Source organism: Arvicanthis niloticus, chromosome 23, assembly GCF_011762505.2.
Source record: "Arvicanthis niloticus isolate mArvNil1 chromosome 23, mArvNil1.pat.X, whole genome shotgun sequence".
Lineage (NCBI taxonomy): Eukaryota > Metazoa > Chordata > Mammalia > Rodentia > Muridae > Arvicanthis > Arvicanthis niloticus.
The window spans coordinates 8,929,364-8,948,708 of record NC_133430.1 but is presented as its reverse complement, the minus strand read 5'-3'; the positions used below and the strand labels follow the sequence as shown (position 1 = coordinate 8,948,708).

At 50.0% G+C, this 19,345-nt stretch overlaps 1 long non-coding RNA gene across 1 annotated transcript in view; it reads right to left on the bottom strand.

Moving 5' to 3' along the window:
- Positions 1–2,221: 2,221 nt before the first annotated feature.
- Positions 2,222–19,345, bottom strand: part of LOC143436773 (uncharacterized) — a 60,063-nt gene continuing 42,939 nt past the window's right edge. Inside the window, exons 3-4 of the long non-coding RNA XR_013106571.1 lie at positions 3,353–3,418; positions 2,222–2,447 (exon numbers count right to left, since the gene is read on the bottom strand). This is a non-coding gene — a long non-coding RNA (uncharacterized LOC143436773). The remainder of the gene's footprint in view (positions 2,448–3,352; positions 3,419–19,345) is intronic.

The window sequence follows — 19,345 nt, the reverse complement described above, 5'->3', positions numbered from 1 at the left end:
TCACCTGTGTGTGAGGTGCCAGGTGCGCAGGGCACCGGGTGTGCTAGCTGCCACCCTGGTGTTAAAGCAGATTGTGAGCTCTGTGCAAAAGGCTGCCTGGTGCCTGCAGGAGAGAGCCAACGAAGTGGTGATGGCTTTGTGTGTGAGGGCCTCAGGGCAGGAAGGCCCACAGCTGGGACAACAGAAGAAAGCCTGGGGCCTCTGGAGACCTGAGGCTGGAGGTCATTAGGGGTCATGGAAGAGTCGCTGTGAAGGTCAAATTGGGAATCTGAGAGACCGTAAAGGAAGATATCAATGCACCGTGGGGATGCCTGGGCTTGGGCATTGTGCCTGAAGGAGGTTATAGGGGAAGGCCAAGCCTAGCCTGACCTAGAGAGGTGGTTGCAGGCAGACCACAGCTCAAACTGGGATAGTTAGAGGCCCGAGATTTGCCGAGAGGGCGTGGGAGCTGAGGACCAGAACCTCAGAGTGCATACAGCTGCTGCATACCCTGCTGAGTAGAGGGGTCTTAGGCTGGACTCCAACCTCCTCCCTGCTCTGGGGAGCAGCTGCAAGCCTCAGAGTACACAGCAAGGGTGGAGAGATGGTTTTGGCTCAGAACCTATGCTCAGAACTCACAGCTCGGAGTGCAGGGAACCTGTCAGCATGGGGTGTGACTTTCTAGTAATCTCTGTCGAAAGAGAAATTACTATAGAGTCCAAGCCCAGTGAGGCCACTCTAGGCAGACGCACAGACAAGCACACCCAGGGACACACGGATGAAGAAACACCACTGGGAGACGCATGTGCACACAAACAGAGGTTGTGGGTGTGTAAGCACTTGGGCTGATCCTGGCACACACGCTCGTGTGCATGCAGAGATACGGCAAGTAAGTGACACTCAGCCTATCCCTAGCTGCTAGGAGACTATCTCTGGCCCTGACATCCCAGGGCCTACGTGTGTGTGTGTGTGTGTGTGTGTGTGTGTGTGTGTGTGTGTAGGACAGGAGGGGTCCTCACCTTCCACAGCTGCCACCCTGAGCTCCCTTCTCCAACTATAGGAAAAGCAAGAAGAAATAAGGACAGTCGCAGGCGCTGAGACCTGCTTCCAAAAAAAGGTTGTGAAATGGGTCTAAGGAGCCAGCAGCCTCTGCCATGCAGCCTGCCACCAGAGCCAACCCTGTGGAGGTGGGGAAGCTGGGCCTAGGGGAAGAAGTGTTGGGAGCAGAAATAGAGTCAGCTGAGATCCACCTGTTTGCCTTGCTGGACTCAGATAGGGATGAGGCCTGCGGGGAGTTCACAGCCAAGAGGGCCTCTCCAGAGCACAGTCGATGTTTGGAGTCTGAGAGCCCTAAGTATCTCTTCAGGGTGGGCTCTGAGAAAGGTGATAAGGATGGCATTCTCCAGAGGCCACAGTGTGGGGAGACCAGAACCTTGGACACCCTCCATGAGCATGTGGGTGGTAAGCGTCTGTGTGCCAGGCCTGGATAATCACACAGGGCCTTCTGCCTCCTACTTGCTGGTCTTCTCCACTGGACTTCTGGGCCTTCCCTGACAATCCCCTGGCAATCCCCATTGCTTTATCCTTTTGTCCCCTTCCAGCCACCTTCCACCTTCTCAGCAGGGGTCCCAAGTACAGCCCCTTACCTCCACAGAGGTGGCTTGGCCAGACCTTGGAATACTCCCTACCTCAGGGGCCTGTCACACCTCAGCTTCCCCAGCTGCTGCAGACAGACCCAGCGGGGCCCAGCCCGACATCTATTCTGCCTGTTTTGTTTGTTCTATCAAAAAAATAATTTAAATGAAAGAAAGAAAGAAAGAAAAACCCACAGAGAGCTTCTCGTAAACAAAATTAAATCCCACTCAGGTTCCAGGCTGCTGAGTCGTCAGCTGCTGGTTTGCTGTGAGGACTGCAGGCTCTCTCAGAGATGCCTAGGTCTCTGAGGATATGGCTGCAGACCCCAGATGCAGACCCCTGAGGCCCAGGGTCCCCTTCAGCCTCTCCTTCTGTCCCTCATTCTTCCTGCTGCTACTCTTTGCACTCTAGACCCCCAAGATGTATGTACCGCAGCTCAGCCCCTGGTCTTTGGGTTCAGTCTCTTTTCTTTTAAAATAATCTTTTCCTCACTGGATGGTCCACCTGTGTTATCCTCTCCTATGTCTCTCTGGCCATGAGGGAACCTTCTCTAGACAGTTGCTTACTTTCTTCTAGTGTGCAGCTGACCCTTCATGTCTACATAGTCTTTAACTTTAAAAGATATTTATTTATATGTGTGCCTGCATGGCTTTTTTTTCTTTTTTTCTTTTTTTCACCACACATTGCAGGTGCCTATGAAGACCAGAAGGGGGCGCTAGATTCCCTGGAACTGGAGTTACAGACAGCTGTGAGCCACCATATGGTGTTAGGAACTGAACTTGGGTCTTCTACATAAACAAGTGTTTTCAAACGCTGAGCCATCTCCTCCGTGCCTACAAAAAAAAAAAAAAAAAAAACCAAAAAAATCAACCAAACAAAAAAACTTTGAACCAACTACAGGTAGAACATTTGTTTGTTTTTGTTCTTCCAGACAGGGTTTCTCTGTGTAGCCCTGGCTGTCCTGGAACTCACTATGTAGACCAGGTTGGTCTCAAACTCAGAGATCTACCTGCCTCTGCCTCCCTAGCACTGAGATTAAAGGTGTGCACTGCAGCTGCCACCCCCCAGCTGCCATTTTTAAAAAGTTTTATATGTCAGCTGCCATTTTTTAAAATTTCATATGTGCAGACTTTTTTTTTCTTATCTTCCTGTCCTATGTGATGGAGTTTGCTGGCCATTCTGGCGCCATTCACACACTGGGCCTCAGTAGATTCAACCTCAGGAACCTAGAGAATTCAAGTAAGGGAGGGTATCTACAAAAACCTATCACAAATGCTGACCATTTCTTGTCAGGATGGTGTTCTCAGGGGAGTCCCCTGAGACTAATTCTTGATGGATGACAAGGAAGGAGCACACTGGGGTGACTCTCTCATCATATTTGGTATGTCAATGAGCCCCAAGCTGCCTAAGGCCTCCTACTGTTGCCTGACCTGGGTCACCTTCCTCTACTTTCCTGCTGCCACCTATGGGTAATGCTGCCTGGGCAGAGGTGTGGGTGTCAAGATGAGGAATACTCATATGCAGGAAGGGTTTGGCAAGGATAGGGGAATTCTGCCTGTGTGGGGATATGTGCACATGAGTCTCTTCCCTGAGTGACAGTGGACTTTGTTACTTTACAGTCACCCCTGAAAGTCTCACCTAGATGACAGGGAGGGCTGCCACTGGTCCTGGTTGCAGGTCACTGACTTGAGGTCCTTCTCACTGAATCCCAACTCAGCTAAGCCACATAGGCACCTACCTCTGGGCAGCTGGCACACAGCGCTGTTGTCATCTGTTGTTCAAGGGCCAAGAGCCACAGCCTAACCTGCAAGATCAGGGCCACAAGACCTGTGTTAGTCTCAAAGCTTTGAGGAGAAACATCACCAACCGAAATCATCACAGCCAAATTAATTAAAGCAAGCAAGCAATTAAAGCAAGCTTTTAAAATTCATGTACACAGGTTGTCTCCCCCTAAAGGCTGGGTTCAAGAGATCAGCACTGGGCATAGGGAAGACAGGGGTTTTATAGCTCAGGGGTAGGGGGTTTCCAAATAGGGGATCTGGTGGGCAAAGTCTGCAGGATTACAGGAGCAGAACATAGCAAGGTGATGAGAACACGGTAGTCATAACAACAGGTGGTTCATAACAACCTTTAGAAACAAAGACGAGGCTGTCATTTCCTGAGACAGACAGTTCAGAACCATTTGTTGCTAAGGTTCCAGGTGGGGCATAGCCCAATTCTTGAGAAACAGAGCTTTAATCATGAACAGAAATGAGCCTAACTTTTTTTTTTAACTGTAGGATGGCTTTTAAGAACGAGATGGAGACAGGCTGGTTCATCCCTTGAGATTTCTGGGTAGCCACAGAGGACAGTACTGTCCTCTGGGTTCTGCTTTTGCCATTTGGGGAGGGCTCAAAGCCTGGCCTATGCATGGGGCTCAGGGAGACAGCATGGGAAGATGAGCTGGACCTTGAGTTTAAACCTTCTGCCAGGGCCTGGCTCCAGTGCCCACCGTACCTTGCAGGCAATATAACTAGCCACCCCCCCTCCAAATTGGGCAGTGTGAAACCCTCTGTCTTCATAAGGGTGGTTCTGTGGATTGAAAAGGGTGCCCTTGGCTCACACTGAGGACTCTTCTGAGAAGCCATTTCTCGAGACTTATCTTGCTCTCCAGCCACTATTGAAGATGTCGTCCATTTCAGTTTTCCATTTCGAGGGACCTGATGGGAAACTCATCTCCCACAGCCCAGGCTGGGAAGGTTTTGTGCTCTCTAGAGCACCAGACGACCACTTTCTCTGACAGAGCCATCCCCTAAGGAAGCTGTGCAGAGATGCTGGCCTACTCAGACATGGGGCAGTTGTCTCCAGGACGGAGAGCGCAGGCATCCTGTACGCTTTCCCCAGGAGTACCACACATTCCCTGAGTGCCCTGACAGGAACAGCATGCAAGGAATAGCCAAGGCGACTGTAGGTGCTGATGGCTTTTCCACTTTCGCTTTGGTGGTCAGGAATCTCAGAGACAAATTAAAAATGCCAATCAAAGCCACTGGCCTGAATCTTTGTGCTTCTTCTTGTCACTCAGGACTTCTTCTTCTCCCACACATTTGCTCTGTGGGAACATTGGAACATTGTCTGTAGTTAGCTCATTTCTGTTGCATCTCCCCTGGAGACCAAGGCAGACCTTCTCAGAGTGATGCTGGCCTTGAGTAAAGACTAACATATACCAGTTATGAAACAGATGCAGCCACCGTCCCTCGGCCCCATGTGGACAGACTGCCAGTCCAAGAAGCAAAGCCTACAGCTTCCATGACCTTCATTCTCTTCCAGGTTCACACCCCCACAATCTTCCTGACCCTGAAGGTCTTAGGACAACACTGTCCTGCTAGGGACACACAGGGACCTCCTTTCCAGGAGGGAACTTCTGACTCAGATGGTGGGATTTCACATCCTAAGTGGCACCTGGCCCTGACATTTTCTTGGGAGTGATTTGGAAGCCAAGGGAAGACAGAGAGCAGATCGTTGGTCATGTAGCACGATGGTGGTCTGGCCTGCTCAAAGGTGGCGCTCTTTATTCTTCCAGCCCAGAAACCTCCACAGAGAATCCATCCTAGGTTCCAAGCGAGGTCATCGCCTCCCACGTGGAAGATTCCAGGTAAACACGGGTTGAGTTATCGCCATTGACTGTGTGTCTGCTGTCCTGGCTGAGGCCGGGGGACTAAGATGGAAACTGTGGGCAGCTGGGTGTTTTGCCCACCAAACTCCTCAGCAATGCGGGGGGAAACAGCACCCTACGCCAGCCCTCCAGGCCACCCCACACGGCAGTAAACACTGTGGCCAGACTTCTGGGCGGAAGCCACGAAGCACACAGAGGAAGCCGGCTTGTGAGGAGGCTTTGAAATGAGCTGTTCAAAACAAGGCTTGGGGTCTGGGGGTGGCTGAATTGCTAAAGTGCAGGCCACACAAGCTTGAGGATCCCAATGCTGTAAAAAGCCGGGCAGTGTGGACCTGCCATCCCAGCCCTTGGCTGACGAAACAAGAAGATCCCTGGGGCTTAATAGCCAGCCAGTCTAGCTGACCTGGGAACCCCAGGCCAATGAGAGATCCTTACCTCAAAAAATAAGGTAGGAAAGTGATTGAGAAAACATTCAACACTAACCTCTGGCCTACACACACACACACACACACACACACACACACACACACACACATATGTGCGCGAATGAACACACACACACACACACACACACACACACACACACGCACCCAGGAGTGGGTAGGAGGCAGCTGTACAGGTGGCATAAGGGGTCCGGGATGGTGGCCTTGGACGGTTCATGCTGTTGCTGTTACTGTTGCTGTTGCCCCTGGCTTGCGCTGAGCCTCATGGGAAACAGCTCTCTCAGCCTAGAAGCTGAGGGAAAGTTGAGCCTTGATGTCAGAAAACCTTGGCAGCTTCAAGGTCGCTGGCAGAGCTCAGGAGAAGTGCAGAGGAGCTCTCAGGGGAAGCAAACAAAAAACAAAAAACAAAAAACAAAAACAAAATGAAAACCCAGCTGCCGATGGGTGATGAGTGCAGGACCTCTGGGGGGAAAAAAAAAACCCTCCCCAAGAGTGCCTCCCCCAACACCCCTTTTTGCTGTTGCCTTCCCTCACATGGCTTGTTCTTGTGTTTGTGGGGCTAAGGGAGGGAGATTGTTTGCAACAGCAGACAGGTGGGCACTTACTAAGGAAAGCCACAGGCCACCCACATGTCCCACCCTGTCCCTTCTGAGTGTGCTGAGCCATAGAGCACCTCTTCTTCCTGAGCCCATCCAGCCTGGGACTGAATACTGATGAAGAAGACTAGGGGCAGTATCTCAGAACCCAGAGGAGCCTCCTGCCAGGTGGATCCACTGTATCAGGCTGGGGAGCCGGGCACGTAGAATGGGAACACCAGTGGGCTAGCACTGGGGACCTTGGGACAGGATGGGGAGACGCTGAATGCATATAGATGGCTGCTGGGTCCTCATGCCTAAATACCTGGGGCTCTCTAAGAATCTGTATAAATTCTATCCCTACAGACTCTTGAGGGTGCAGACATGCCCTGTTCTGCAGAGGAGAAGACTGTGGGAAGCAGCAGCTCCCTGAACCCCAGCCTGCAGTGAGGCCCACTGTGGCCCTCTTCTGGGTATGGATGCTGTGGTGAGCCAGAACTAAGTTCAAGACACAGGAGAGTGTTAGACATTAGCCTTAGGAAGTCTGAAATTGACAGAGGAAGGACATGGGGGACATCGATGCAGGGTTGAGCTGCCTAAGGTCCCTGAGATATGAATGCCACCATGTGTATACGCAGAAGGGGCATAGAGACAGAACAGGGAGACATTTTCTAATTTGCTGTGTGTCCCTGGGTAAGTAGCTATCTGTCTCAGTGGCTCGGTTTTGCCATTTGTAAAATGGGTACTGGCGATGGCTAGCAGCTAGGATGGAAGGACACTTCCTGGCACTGCAGTCTAGCGAGGGGACAATATAACCCATTCCAGGGCCAAAGCTGAGGCTGAGCAACCAGCTGGAATGCGGAGTACCCTCAAGGCGGCAGTGGACACTGGCCTCAGCACTGGAGATGGAGAAGTACTGTCAGGCTGGGATGGGCGGGGGGGGGGGGTGTGTGTCACAGGAGCCAAGTTGGAGAAAGGCTACCAAGAAAGGTGACCATAGACTGGGGCCTTCACCCTGGCACCTTCCTCCATCTATCTTGAAATTGTACCTAGATTTCTGCCAGGCTCCCTGCCAGAAGTAAAGCAAAAAGAAGGTTCACAGTCTCCTACATTACACCCTTGGAAGGCAATAGGGGTCTGAAATCTGAGCCTGTATGGAGGGTATTCTCTCTCCTCTCCTCTCCTCTCCTCTCCTCTCCTCTCCTCTCTCTCTCTCTCTCTCTCTCTCTCTCTCTCTCTCTCTCTCTCTCTCTCTCTGTGTATGTCTGTGTTCTGAGAGAGAAAGAGATGGAGGGGGGAGTCCAGACAGGTATAGCAGCTCTGGACATTAGGAAAAAGCCCAGTGTCCAGGACTACCTTGATTCTCACACATGCTGTGTGGTGCTGTGTGGTGCTGTGTGGTGCTGTGTGGTGCTGTGTGGTGCTGTGTGGTGCTGTGTGGTGCTGTGTGGTGCTGTGTGGTGCTGTGTGGTGCTCTCTCTCTCTCTCTCTCTCTGTGTGTGTGTGTGTGTGTGTGTGTGCTGTGTGGTGCTGTGTGGTGCTGTGTGGTGCTGTGTGGTGCTCTCTCTCTCTCTCTCTGTGTGTGTGTGTGTGTGTGTGTGTGTGTGTGTGTGTGTGTGTGTGTGTTTTGAGAAAAAGATGGAGTGGGGAGTCCAGATGAGTGTAGCTCTGGACGTTGGGAAAAATCCCAGTGTCCAGCACTGCCTTGATCCTCACACTGTGAGTAAGGGTCTGGTACACACAGCTCCCTGCCGCAGGGCCTCTGGCGGGAGGAGGGTGGATCCCTGCCAGGTCTCCTGGCTAGCACTGCCCCCCAGTGGCCATCCTCAGTGCCCAAGGGCCTGGGGCGAGGGTAGATGGTAAACCAATCACAGGGCTCCAGTTACCAACCAGGCAAGAGCCCATGGAACCAACCCTCTTGAAAAATGGGAATGTTTCTAGCCTGAGCCCTCCAGACCGACCCATCAACACGGTATTGGTCAGCTTGCAAGCAGATACTCAACCCTGCCTAGGGGAGAGAGGAGTCACGTCCCTTACCATACCAGCAGGAGCTCAGAGAGAATGGCTGGCACCCCAAAGACACCACCTAAAGACACTTCTGCTCTGCCACCAGCTCTTGGAGGCCTCTGCTAGGTCATGCCCTGGAAATACTTCTCAGTCATTTCCTGAGGGCTGTCGGAGCTAAGGATCCTTGGCAAGCCACATCTTGTGAGTTTAGGACTTTAGGGTCTGATGAGGAGGGCCTAGGAGCTGTCTCAAGTGAGCTCTCAGAATTCCCCCATGGACGGACACCCTCAGGCCTCCTGTAGTACTGAGGTGAAGCAGAGGGGGGAAGCTGAGCTGAAGCCTCCCGGCTTTCCTACTTGGTGGAGGGACATGGCAGAGAGGCAGGAACCCACCATGTAGCAATGGGGGCTAAAGGCCAATTCCCACTCAATGGGACACATGGTCAGGGTGACTGTTTGGGAAGGAGAGAGCCTTGGGAGCAAAGGACTTGTCAGTGGGGAGCGGAGGGCTCCTTGTGGCCAGAGATGCAACAGTGGATGGGGTCAGCAGGTTAGGGAGAGTTCTTCAATGACTGGTCACAACCCAGCCTCCCTTGCTGATTCCTGAGTGGTGAGTGAGGCGTCCAGTTATATGCAACTTTCTGATAAGCAGTCATGTGTGGAACGTACTAGCACTAAGCACTAGAACCCACACTGACTGGTGATCTGCATTGTTATCTGTTAGATCTGACAGTAATCTGAAGCTTATCGTCCCCTGTTGTAGGGCGTGGCTCTGCTCAATGCCACCTAAGGCCATCCTGGGCAAAACTCCCTTCTCAAGTTGTTGAGACTAAAGGGTTTGCAGAGCCCATGGTCTGGACCCTGCAGATGACCTCAGCCTGCAAGGTCATCTAAGTGAGAGGGAGTGCCAGCTCAGACCCTGGCTACCTGTGGTGTGTAAGGAGCTGGCGCCTCAAGTGTTCAGTGTGGGTATTCCCTTTTACTAGGACCAGATAGGGAAGGCTTAGAGAGCATTCCAGGGTCCCTGCCTCCTTCGTGAATCTTAGATCTTACCTCCTGGGTTTTGCTCCAGGTCCTTCACGTAACTCCTTATCTATGGGTCCCTCCAAGCCAACAGAAAAGAAGTCCACCTGGTGGTTAAATCCTAGGGCAGCTGCGTGAGTCCAAGGCTGTGGACCTGGAGTTGGCAAGCCTATGCACTTGCATGCAACCAGCTACTCCAGTGGAAAGAGAATGGATGGAAGAAGCCTGTCCTGCTGAGAGTCTGAAGGATAGCCTTTCCTGGGTACAGAGGTGTGGAGCAAGTGGGATGGAGGAGACACCCATCTCCCTTGTCTACTGATCTGCTCACAGGACCCTGTAGGACCTGAGACACACCCCGATGCCCTCTCTGTCTCCTAACTCCACCGTGGCCTCCACACAGAGTTCCAAGTCTAACAGGGCATTGCCAAGTCAGGGCTGCTTCTGTAAGATAGAAGCAGGTGGTTCACAATTCCCTGAGGCAGGCCTTGGACAGTGGGCTTTGTCCCCACAAACAGCAGCTTCTAAACCCAGGGAAAGGCAGAATAAGTAAGACTCTGTGGCTCTGACTTCATCAGACTCAGGGATCAGGAGGAGAAGAGGTAAAGGGGAGAGTAAAGCAGTCAAAAGAACCCCAGGGTCACCGTGAGGCTTGTGGCGTGTGGAGCAGGCCAGAAAGTCCAGGTGTGTAGGCACAGAGGGCCTTGTGGTCTTCATCACTGCTCACTGCCAATTTCAGTCGCATTGAAGAAGCGATTACATCCATGCATGAAGGCAAACCTGCGTTCCATCCCCAGAACCTATGTGAAAAGTACAACTCCGATGGCAAACAGCCCGGTAATGCCTTCCCCTGCAGAAGTGGGGTAAAGCCCTAGGGCTTGCCAACCACCAGCCTGACTAAATCAGTGGTCTCCATGTTCAAAACCAACATGAATGCTGCCTGAGAACAATATCCAAGGTTGATGTCTGGCCTCCCACACTTGTGTTCACAAATGTGCATGCACACACTTACACATGCACATGAACACACATACCTTCCACATGTGTGTGCACACATGCACACAAACACACAGACAGAGACAGACACACAGAGACAGGGCGAAGGATGGAAAGGGAGGGAGGAAAGGAAGGAAGAGAGGGACAGAGGGAGAGAAGAAGGGGAGAGGGAAGGAGGGAGAGATAGATATGAAAATAAATACTGGAGAACATTTTGGGGACAAGTAGGTAGATGTGAAGATGAACCATCTGTGTCTTAGGATTATCACTAATTATTATTGTTATTATTCCTCCTAGGCCAGCAGCCCAGGACACAGGGGACATTGTGGCACATGCTGGGACCCCACATACACCCTTGGGAAGCATACATCCAAGCTGTGAGCTCCCGTGTACCTCATTGTTACTCAACTACAACCCTTAGCACTGATTGCGTGGACAGTCACCCACTAAGTCTAGCTGCAGTCTAAACAGAAAAGAGATGAAGTGAATTTCTGGAAAGGAATGGGTGACATCTTGACCCCATTAGAAAGAGGGAAAAGTTGGGTCCCAAGTTTACACTTTGGGCTGTGGCTAAGGATGACCAGGCCCCGACAAGAAGTTGCTGAGGGAACCCAGGCCACAGTGGAGGGGTCAAGAAAGAAGGATGGGGACACGAGGAAGAGTGAGCTTAGAGGTTAGATGTGCTTCCTTGTGGACCTGGTAAGTTGGGGAGCTCAGGATGACCAATGAGCACTGAGAAACTGGGTCAAGACTCAGGGACACAGAGACTATGGCAAGTCCTGCTCTTGAATGAGTCACAATAACTGAGTCCAGTTTTCAGATGAACGTGTCGTCTGGCACCCCTGGAGCACACAACACAGCTCCTAGTCTTCCTTACCTTGGAGGAATAATGGAACCGTCCCATCCCCACCTCTAACTTTCCATGTCCTTCCTCCCTCCCCTACACCTCCTCTTCATTTTGTAGTGCCATGGCTCAAATCCATGTCTTTGCACCATTCTAGGCAGACCTACCAGCAGGCAAAATCCTCAGTCTTCGATTTTAGTTCTAGACAGGGTCTCCCTATATATCCCAAGCTAACCTTGAACTCATGATCCTCCTTGATCAGCCTCCCAAGTATCTGAGATTAAAGATGTATACCACCAAGCATTCCCACCTCTACCCTATAAATGAAGAAAATCTATACTGAAAACTTTTAAGTAAAGAATGAATTAATTGCCCTAGTGGTCCAGCATCCTGAAAGGACCAAGCTATTTAATGGAGAAGGCTGTGCTTTCACTTCAGGAGCCAAATGCAACAGTGCTCTGAAAAGATTATGATGGTGACCAGTGTAAGAGTGGGCCACTTCTTTTTTGACAGTGCCAGCCAGTAAACAGGCTCTTCCAGGGTGTCCCCTGTAACCCAGTTCTGCCTGCTCTTCTTCTCTGGGTTATTCTTCACCTGTATAGAAAGCAAAGACCTCTCCAACTCTGTCACTGTCAGACAAAGAAAAGGGAAGGTCACAAGGAGTCATTCAATTAGCAGGTAGTTGGTGGAGATGCCCAGAGAATGCACAGGAACTCGGAACATTTACTTTGGGGATGAGGGGGTTTGAGTGAGCTATGGAATGTTTTCTTCTTTTTCCCAACTAGCTATGAGTTTTCTGCAGCCAGAGGTCATGTTATGGCTTCCAGGGAGGCCAACCTTTGGTCCCCCATCCACACACAGTTGAGAAGAGGATGGATACAAGACAAACACATTATATCTGCTACTAGCTGACTGTATCCAGCACTGTCTTCTAAATACAAAGTTTCCAATAAACCACTTGGGTCAAAGGGGATCATCTCTTTTCAACAGCCTAACTGTTTTCCCAGCTATTCAGAGATTTGTGTTCACTAGCCACTCCAGACTGTGGCTTGTATGTCAGGGGCTTCAGGTAGAATTCTAGTTGGTTTCTGAGGCGTAAGTAGCTCACAAGAGACACTTGATGAACAAATGAAGAAATCAACAGGGGGAAAAAAACTTATCTTGGGCTACACTGTGCCCACCTGCCTGTTTCCTTAAGACCATAAGATGTATGACTGCAGGGGACAAGGTGTTATTTTTCATCCCTTAAGACTAGCACGATGCTTAATGTTCACTATATACTTTTTCTTGTCTCTTCTCTTCTTTTTGATATCTGGGATCAAACCTAGGACCCTCCGAATGCTGAAGATTCTCCCCCAGTACAAAACACATTTCTTGGGTGAAGGAAAAAAATGAGTGTTTTCCTATAGACAGCTGTGTTCTATCCTTTCTGTGATGCAGATCCCAGGAACTGGAAGGGTCCTTACCAATCCAGCCTGCTGAGACCTTGCCAAAGGAGCTTGCCTGGATCTGATGCACATTCTTCCCCCAAGCTTCCTAAGAGTTTAGCAGGCAAAAGTATACCTAAGGCTCTGCCTCTTCTATCTGGCCCTCTCTTCCAGGCTTGGAGCTAGTATTTTGTGCCCCAGGTGCCAGTGTGTTGAGCTCCCACTGTGGCTGTACCCAGGCAGCTGAGGCCACAGCTATTGGCATATGGCATGTCTTATGCTCTGAGAACCCAGTTCCTAAAGGATGCCATTGGAACCCCAAAAGCCAGATTACCAAGTGGCATTTTTTTCTGCTCCCATCTTCCTTTCATGGTGCCTCAAGTCTTTTGGGCTGATTGTTGAGATTCCCTAACAGAACCCCAAGGAGAGAAGGTCTCAGCAAAGATGGAAAAGTTGCGTCTTGATGCAAGTGGCTAAGGCTCACTGATCTGGAAGAGTGCCCCAGCCCTGTCTGGAGCTAGGTGAAGCAACACTGTCCTCTCAGCTTCTGGTGGGCATCTAGGGTACCTGTTGTGCATGTATCTGCAGCACATGGAGGATAGATACATATTGCACCTTGGTGGCACTCGAGTGTTACAACGCACCATCTCAGTTTCTCTTTCCTAGACTCAGCTCGTTTGAGAAAGGACATAAGGAAGGCAGTACCTGACCATATAGACATGGAGGACAAAGACCTTATACCTAGTCACATCCCCAATGTACCCATCACCACCAGCACATACAATCACACCTGTGTAGTCCCCCACATCTCCTATGTCTGTTTTTTTTTTTTTAAATAATAAAGTCCATTTCAAAAACTTTCAAATTCATCACTAAGTTATGGCAAGTCCCAGCTTCAGGGCTCATTGGAATTTCAAAGTGTGTGAGATGGCTCGGTGGGTAAAAGGGCAAACTGAACAAGCCTCAGGACTCAAATTTGACCTCCAGAGCCCAAGTAAAAAGCCAGATGTGGTGGCACACACATGTAGTTCCAGAAGTCCTACAGCAAGATGGGAGATGGAGATAGAAGCGTTGCCTGTAAGCTCAGAGGCTGGCTAGCCTACAGTACACAGCACAGCAGCCACAAGAAAGAGCCTACCTCAACAGAGACCCCCCATAGTAAGAGAGACTCCTCAACAAGAGAGACCCCCTCAACAAGAGAGACCCCCTTCAATAAGGTAGAAAGCCAAGACAGCCCAAATGTGCCATGCTCACTCTCAATTCACACAAACACACACACATTGATAGATTGATTTATTGATTGATTGATTGATTGATTGATTTTTATTGATTGATTATTGTACCTAAAATGCATTTTCTAGATCCTCTGGCCATACCAGAGGCTCTATGAACTCCAGAGGTATACAGTCACAAGGATTCCAGAGTCCCACTTCCAAGCTCCATCTTCTGGAGATTGTCCCTCAGCTTCTCAGTTGTGGGAAGAAGAGGAAGAGAAAGAGTGGGAGTGATCTAAAGGAAGCCTCTCCAGTGGGGACTTACGCTCCAGATGTGACGTCAGGGGTCAGTGCTTTCTGCTTTAGTCTTCCCACTCCAAGAGTTAGGAAGGACTTATAGGATTGTCTGCTCTGTGGGAAGCCAAGGGAATGGTTTCAGAATGACTGCCCCATCAAAGATGTACATGCCCCCATTCCAAGAACCGGCCACTGCCCCTTTCCTTGGCATCAGGGACTTTACAACTTGTGGTTATGTATGTAGAAGGCAGAGGTCAAAGCTGGGTGTCTTGAGCCCAAAGTATGTCTTGTCTTTTAAAACTTTTTTTCCCGAGATTGGTTTATTGATTTTGTATATGTGATTTTTTCCCTACATGTATATCTATGTATCTCACATGTGCCTTGTGCTGGAAGATGATGCTAAATGACCCCAGAGCTCCCAACCTGTTCTCCAACATCCCCAGCATCCCAGCCATGGCCAGAAAGTGAGAGGGACTGGAGGAGTGTCAGGGAGACGCTACCTCACAACTGATTGTGGAGGTGCAGGAGGAGGCCCCAAGTCAAGCATCCCAGGTAGCGTCTAGAAGCTGGAAAAATAAAGAAGTAACCGTGCCTACTGGAGCTTCCAGGAGGATGCAGCTCCTGTCGACAGCTTTCCGTCAGCCCAGTGGCACTCTGTCAGGCTTCTGGCATCCAGACTATGAAGTAATTCACTTGTGTTGTTTTAAGCCACTGGGTGTCTGGCAATTTGTCACAGCAGTGATCAGAGCCGAAATAGGCTCCTGTGTAATCATACCCATGTGTTCTTGCAACCAACACCGTGGCCACTCTCTGCCTCCTGTGTGTTGCTTTTGGGTTTTTCTCCCAAAAGGTGTCTGTGAGCCTAGCAGCTGTGGCCCCAAGTACCTCTAGGGGCCAAGAGCATACTTTTGGTCTAGTGGTCACACTCACTTGCTCACTCAGTATTCGGGAGGTAGATACTGAGCGGTGATGTTTCCCAAGCTGTTGTGGGCTTGAGAAGAAGGACCATCAATGACACCCCAAGTCCCTCCCTCCTGCACGTGACTGATGTTTTCAAGGCCCTTGAAGAAGAAGCAGAGCTGCTCAAGACATCTCCAGGCTCCAGGACGCCCCAGCAAAAGGAATAATAAAGTTCTGCCTAGACATACATCGGAGTAATACTCAGTCATAAATAGTAATGAAGTGTTGGCACCGGTTACAATGATAAATCTCAACCTCATGGTGCCTAAACAGAGAAGCCAGACCCCAAATACCAAATGTTGCACCATTGCATCTGCCGGGTGTATCCAGAATAGGCAAGTCCCCGGAGCCAGAGTAAAGACTGGCAGTTGCCAGATGGCAGGGAGAAATGGAGAGTGACCACTCAAAGGCTTTTTGTTGTGGTGAAAAACATTGGAGTTGGATGGCCTGGAGGGTTGCACAACAATGTGAAGATATTCCTGCCACCAAGTTCTACCCTTTAAAGTGACTTAAATGGGCCAGGCCCGATGGGAATCATACAAATTCCCTACTGTAATCTCAGTGACTTGAGAGGTCAAAACAGGAGGATGCCAACTTTCGGGACAGTCTGTATAATAGGATGAGTGCAAGCCCAGGCTGGGTGACTTAGTGAGAGCCTGTCTTAAAAAGAGTAAGAAGATGAAGGAACTCGGGGAAGATGGCTTAGTGGGTAAGGTCCTTGCTATACAAGCCTGAGGGTCAGAGATGGAATCTCCTGAACCCACACGAATTGAAAAGCTTGGCATGGCCCCACATCCTCAACCCCAGCACCAAGGATGGGAACGGACTAGGGAGCTCACTACTGAACAACCTAACCATAGTGAAGAGCTTGAGGCTCAGTGAGAGACATGTCTCAGGGGAATAAGATAGGTAGTGATAGAGGGAGACCCTTGACATTCTATTCTGTCCTCTGAATACATATTCATCTTTCCATATATCTGCATACAGCACACACAGGCACACACACACACACACACACACACACACACACACACACACACATCAAATGGGCTTATGACACAGCTCAGCAAAAGACAACTCACTTTGTCCAGCATCCATGAACCCCTAGGCTCGCTCCCTAGTAGTTCAGAGTTTAAATGACAAGTGTTCACTTCAACCACCATATAGATACTGAGTCAGGCAGTACAGTTCATGTGCTCCCCTGAGTGGAGGTGTTTGGTTAGCTGTGCAGTAGAGACCCAGAGATACTGTGGAAATCTGATCTCAGGTATCTGCATCTCAGACTACAGATACACCAAGCCTGGGAGAGTACCTGCTAAAGGCTAGCCACTGATACCAGGGTCCTCATCCTTCTGAAGCTGCCATGGTCACAGTGGTAGCTGGCCTCTTCCTCATTTGAACTTGGCCTATAGGGCTCTAGGTATGACAGCCTACTCTGACCTCTACAGAGAGTTAGAGGGGGTTTCCACCCATGTACATGGCAGGCCCGAGTAAAGAGAGGAGAGAAAAGAGATATCTGTGGATTTGAGTAGGTGTGACGTGTCAGTAAAATGGAAGAGTGATCAGGGTGACTGAGCAAGCATAGGGACACAGGGTAGTATGTTCTCCTTACCACACATATCCATATATTAAGACACTACTGAGCTCAACATTCCCCCAACCTTGGGTGATATTGTCCATAAACCCTTTCAGGATTTTTAACGCAGGTCTGCAAGAGAGTCCGACGTCCTAGAATGAAGACTCGCCTCTGTGGCCAGCACTGAATAAATAAGTCAAGCAACAGTCTATTTGGCATGCCTCTTACTGGGTTCCAGATATCACATCCAGGTGGTACCAGGCTCCCCACCAACTTGGACCTGAAAGGACCGACTCATCTTTGGGAGATGGGTAGCATCCACCCAGATGGGCACACGCTGGGCCGCCCTGTCCAGTATCCTGTGCCTGCTGGCTGCTTTAAATAAAAACAGCCGTGTTTCCAGCCAACGTAAGGAGGGTGGGATCAATCGGGTACACAGAAGCAGATTACCAAGCAGGTGGCTTTGGGCTAAAGATAAATTGTGTCCTCATGTAACTTGGGAAGAGTGGGATGTACACAGCTCCTACTGTGCAAAGCAAGATTGTTTAGCTACTTCTCTCTGCTGGGGGCCGGGGTTGCAAGGAGCCCCAGAGGACCCTCCCTGGCTGAAGCGCCGTCACACAGGGTGATGCCCTAATTACCACACTGGAGATCATTGAGGGGGAGACAGACTGGGGTTTGAGAGTTGGGGTGGGTAGGACAGGAGCATGCTTCCCTCTTTTCAGAGCCACAGCTGCACAGAAGTGAGTAGAGCAGGGCAGGGTGGAGCTCACCCACATGTCAGTCTCTGCTCAGGACTCGGATGTCTCGTCCTGTTCTCAGCAGGCAACATCCTTGGGGGTCACTCTTTCTTTGCTGGCATGAGTTAATGTCCCCCACCAGGCATCTGGCCTGGTAGGTCTGCACAACGCAGTTGGAAGGAGCTTACCCCTCACAGGTTTCTGCAGCGCCTATCTCTGCTGCTCCTGGTCTCTGTGCAGACTAAGACTTTTCATCTCCTCCTCTTCTTCCTCCCCCTCCTCCTCCTTTTTCTCCTCCTTCTCCTCTTCTTCATCCTCTTCCTTCTCCTCCTTCTCTTCCTCCTCTTCCTCTTGCCCTTCCTCCTCCTTCTCCTGCTTCTTCCTCCACCTCCTTTGTATCTTTTGGGGTGATAATCTTACATTCACAGGAAGTTGCTAAAATAATAGAGGTCTCATAGCACCTTCACCCAGACCCTCCTAACCCCACCCCTCTTCTGTAGCATCCTACATGACAGTATCAGATGAAGAAGTAACCTCAGTAGCAGTTGCTACCCTATTTCTGGTCTCCCTGGTTACACAGGTTGTCATAGGGGCTTCTGAACAAAGTGTCATGACCATGTTTTTGTTTTGTTTTGTTTTAATTTTTTATGACCATAGTTTTTTGAGAAGACTCTGTTTCCAATGGTTCTGGGAGCTGGGAGGTCCAGGGTCCAGATGCTATCTGGCCAGACTCGGCTCAGCTCTTCTTGCTGTGTCCTCAATGACAAAGGGATGCTCTGTCCTGAATCTCTTTAAACAAGCTAATTTACAGGAAATCCATCCCACAGCCTAACTCTTCCAAATGACTTACTCGGAAATACCCTCAGCTTTGGAGTTGGGGCAGCATGGGCTCTGGAGGGATTCAATAGTCAGTGCACAATCGGGGTGTGTGTGTGTGTGTGTGTGTGTGTGTGTGTGTGTGCTCACTTACTCAAATGAAATTTAATCAGCCGATGGATTAGGGAAGACAGCATAATTAATACATAGGTCAGCTCTAGCACACAGGGATCTCCCTTGCTAATCTCAGATTGTGGGGTCTCACTCCTCCCTTCAACCTTAACCCCTGGAGACTCATTGTCTAGTCCTGATATCTGTCATGTTGCCTCCTTGAGACTGTGGTGTGGCGCTCTTCAAGACAGGCTTGTTTTATTAGCTACAGAGCTCTTGAGCACCCCCTGGGTTGCTACATGCACCCAGAGCTTGATTCTCCTCTCACTGGGTGACCAACACTGCACCCAGCAAGGATATTTAGGTTTCCAGCTTTATACTATACACATCAAATGCTATATTTCACCCAGGACTTTGTTTAATGGCCTGGGGCTCAGCGATGAGGCTAGCTGGTCAAGGCACCCCAGCGACCCACCACCACAGTGCTGAGATTAAAAGCATGCACCACCATGTCTGGCTTTTGATGTGGGTGTGTTTCTTGGGGAGGGTAGAATCCAGGTGCTCACATGTTCTCAGAGAACACTCTCCTAATTGGACTGAGTCCCTGGACTACACGCTTAGTTTATTATTGGTTTGTTTTGACACTGGGTCTCTCTGTGTAGCCCTGGCTCGCCTGGAATTCACTCTGTAGACCAGGCTGGCCTCAAACTCCTATCTGTCTGCTTCTGCTTCCTGAGTGCTTAGATTAAAGGCATGGACCACCACACCTGCTCATGGTTAGTTTTTAAAGAACCTAGCCAACTTTTCAGGAATGAGTGCTATACCCACTGCCCACTGGCTGTGTACAGAGGCCCAGTTTCTCTGCACCCCACAGACATTCACTGGGACAGTATCTTTGCTTTGAGATGTGCTTGTCAGCTATATTGTGAACGTCTCTCAACTTGGGAACACTGAATGTTTTTCTCTGAGTTACAACATTTCTTGAGTTGTCTGGTACATGTTCCATTCTGTTATGTTCATTTGAGTGTGTTGTGTCCCCCATAGCTAAGAACAG